Genomic DNA, 3596 nt, shown 5'->3' on the forward strand with positions numbered 1-3596 from the left:
CAGTGGGGCCCTCGCCCAAACTCTCCGCTGCCCTGAGCCCCAGCCAGAAAAGGCCAGGCCAGCGGTGAGACATGTCTCTGGCCAGCGCAGCCAGCTGCCCAGCTGGGACCCTCCAGGTGTGCTGGGCTTCGGTTCCCAACGTGTCCTGGCCGGAGGATGCTAGGCACTGCAGTCCAGCTCATCTGGAGAGGCACAGCTGGGGAGACAGGCCGCTCGGCCCTGAGAGAAAGCCCAAGGATGCAGGTTTGGCCGTGGGGCTGGAGCAAGGGCGGGCCGGAAGAGCAGGGTTGCTGCCAGCTGTCCCAGTCACCATCGTCAACTGGTTTCGGTTAGGTCTGTGCACCTCGGTGTTTAGTCCTGCTGGCCACATGGCCACAGAAACGCTGGCTCCCTCGGCTAGGACACAGAGATGAGCACCGCCCCCAAGAATCAGACACGACCGGACTTTAATGGCATGGGGAAACCTTTGCCTTTACCTTTAAGGGAAGTTAAGAACTTGCTACTGTTTAATTTGTGCAAAAATAAAGTTGGGTAAATTATCTGATTTCCAGAGAATCCACAAGGTTTGCTTCTTAACTTGGAAGTTGGAAGTTTGAAGGTGTTTTTTAAACAGACTACATCATAGATTGCAGTATATAAACGTCTAATCTCTGTACACGGCAAAGTCTAGGATTTTATCCGCCAAAAGCTGTCCAGAGATCTAATCATCTTTCCAGAGAATCCACAAGGTTTGCTTCTTAACTTGGAAGTTGGAAGTTTGAAGGTGTTTTTTAAACAGACTACATCATAGATTGCAGTATATAAACGTCTAATCTCTGTACACGGCAAAGTCTAGGATTTTATCCGCCAAAAGCTGTCCAGAGATCTAATCATCTGGATCAAACGTCCACAGCAAGATGTGGTTTCTGGCGCTTCAGAGGCATTCAGGGAAACTGCCTCGCCATTTTACTGCAAATTACCTTGCTGATAATGTGAAAAGGCAAATGCATAATAAAAGAGAGTCTTTTACCCTTAAGCTGAATTCAGAGGTATGCGTGAGGGAGTGGGTGAGGCTGGAGTGAGGCTCACAAGGACAGACCGTCTCCAAGGACAAGCACTGCCCTTTGGGGCAGCGACGCTCTCTCCCTGCAGAGGGCCGACCAAGTCTTTCAAAAGAAATGAAACTGTTTCTGTATAGTTCGCCTTCGACCTTCGTTCTGTGTCTTTTCTCTTTTTAAGGCACGGAGAAGCTTGAGCAGCTCCCACAAAGAGGTGGCCACCACTGAGGACCAGCTCCCACTGCGAGTGCTACCCCAGGCGCCGGACGGTGGGACCCCCCGGGAGAGCCTCCGGGGCAGATCACGTCTCGGGCAGGCAGCGTTCCTGGGGGCCTGGGGCCCACTCTGGTCTGGGTGAGCCTCTGCGGCTTGGACTGTGCTCAGAAATGGGCAGCCTGGGGCTCCCCACCCCTGCTCTCAACGTTCCCCAAGACTCTGAGCTTGGTGGTTTGAGGAGCTGCAGCTCTGGAGCCACCTCCGCAGAACCTCCACACTGTTCTGGACCCCTCGCTGCATCCGGCACGCAGTCCAGCCACCGGTCGGTGCTCGATTCGTTCTCCCGGGGACAGGGAGAGGCGGCCTTCGCCAGCAAGCTGGTGGCCCTGCACCTGAGCCCCCCGGGGATGTGTCCCCGGGGTCCTGGTGGTGTTAAGCAGCACAGGAACCAGAAAGGGAGCCTGTGGGGCCGTGTAACCTGGTTGCCATGGGCCAAGTAGACGCTCCCCAGCACAGATTCCACGCAGGAACCAGCAGCCCACGACTCCCAAATCCTGGCCCAGACTGCCGAGTCAAAAGTACTGCCTCTGTTCACGGGGGGGGGGGGAAAGGGGGGGGGGGGGGGGGGGAGCACTGACCTCCATGCACACATGAGGCAAGAGGGCCCTTGGTGGAGGGGGTGCTTTACTGACACCCCCCACACACAATTTTGGGCAGGAGGGGGTCGCTCTCACTACATCCCAGTGGAAAAACCTCGTGCTGCCAGAAAGCAGCTGGAACTGGGGGGGAGGGGGCAAAGCCAGACACCCCCAAGCTCCAGGGGGGCAGCAGCCTCTTCAGCAGGGAGGTAGGCTGTGTCACCCCCCAGGTAATTTTCAGTTGAGGGCCTTTTTCTCCTGGAAGGAAATTGGGTGAGGGAACAGAAGGGGGGAAGATGATGTGCGCTCAGATGAGGGCCCTTCCTAAAATCGCTGCTGTTGCCCCCATGGCAGCCGGGGGCCCGAAAGGCCAGGGCCCTTCATGGCGTGCTTAGCCCAGGGCCTGCCCCTCCCCGCCGTGTCCCTGCATGGGGGGGGGGGGTGGCAGCCAGCCGATCCCACAGAAAGTGAGCAACTGGCCCCCTCACAAGGCAGCGGCGGCCTGGCAGGCGCTGGGCCCCACGGAGGACTCTCCCACCCCAAGCAGGACCTGCCGCCGTGGAAGAGGAGGGGGCTTTGCTCTGGAAGGGGGGGCGGGGGGGCTGCACAGCGTCATTTAGCCGTTCCTTCCCGCTTACCAAGGCTGCCTGGATGAGCCTTTTCCCTGCGCAGACCCCACCTCTGGCCCAGCTGAAAGGAAGGCTAAATGCGTGTGACTGGGTGCATTTCATTTTAGTTCATTTCATTCCATCTTGTCGTAAAAGGATCGGCGGGCGGCCCTTAGCCCCCCCCAGCGCCTCCAGGCCGCCTGCAGAATCTTCCACGCCAATAAACGCGCCCAGTCGAGATGGGGGCTGGAGGAGGTAAGACGACGGGGAGGGCAAGAGCGACAGTGCAGGTGCAGCGCCCGTGCCTGCCCCCTCCCGCTCCCTAGTGTAGGCTCCTCACAGGCAGGGACCTGCCATTTTCGCTCTGCGCGCTGCAAAGAGCCGGGCGCTGGAGGGCAATGCTGGGCTGCAGAGCCCCCGGCCCGGGCCCCCGCCGCCCCTCAGCAGGCTGCCTGCGCCCTCCCCCGTCCACCCTCCCGAGGCCCGCCGCACAGCCGCTGATCCTGCCTGGACCTGCCCTCCGACGATCCGCGGCCCCTGCCCCTTTGCGCGGGCGGGGACGGGATGCCCCCAGCACCGGCGTCGCTCTGGCGAGGCCCGCCGGCGAGGAGCCGCAGGCGCGGGGGGAAACCGGGCGCCGCGCCCGCCCACGGGCAGATTCGCTCTCCTGGGGCGACATCCCGGCGGGGCGGGAGCGGGGGCGGGGCCGGGGGGGCGCATATGTTAGCGGCCGGCCCTCCTGGCGCCAAGGCTGCGGCGCGAGGGGGCCCCGGGCAGCCGGGCGGGGGGGAGGGCGCCGGGAGGCCGAGCACCGCCGCGTCGCGGGGAACGTGTGCGGGGCGCCCTGCTCCCGACCGCCGCCCCTGGAGCAGGCGCCGCCCGCGGGCGCCGGAGGCTCGCCGGCTTCGCCCCCCGCCCTGCCCGCGGGCCCCGGCGCGGGAGGCTCGCCCGCGCCCTGCTGGGGCAGCGGCCACTCGTGCTCCGCAGCATCCCGCGGGGGAAGAGGCTGCGGCCCGGCGGGGGCGGGGCCCGAGGAGGATCGGGGTCCCCGGGCGGAGCCAGCCCGGCGGGGCGGGGGGGGGGTCCGGCGTGCCGGG

The sequence above is a fragment of the Varanus komodoensis genome, unplaced genomic scaffold (assembly GCF_004798865.1).
Source record: "Varanus komodoensis strain SLA01 unplaced genomic scaffold, ASM479886v1 scaffold115, whole genome shotgun sequence".
In the NCBI taxonomy this organism is placed as follows: Eukaryota; Metazoa; Chordata; class Lepidosauria; order Squamata; family Varanidae; genus Varanus; species Varanus komodoensis.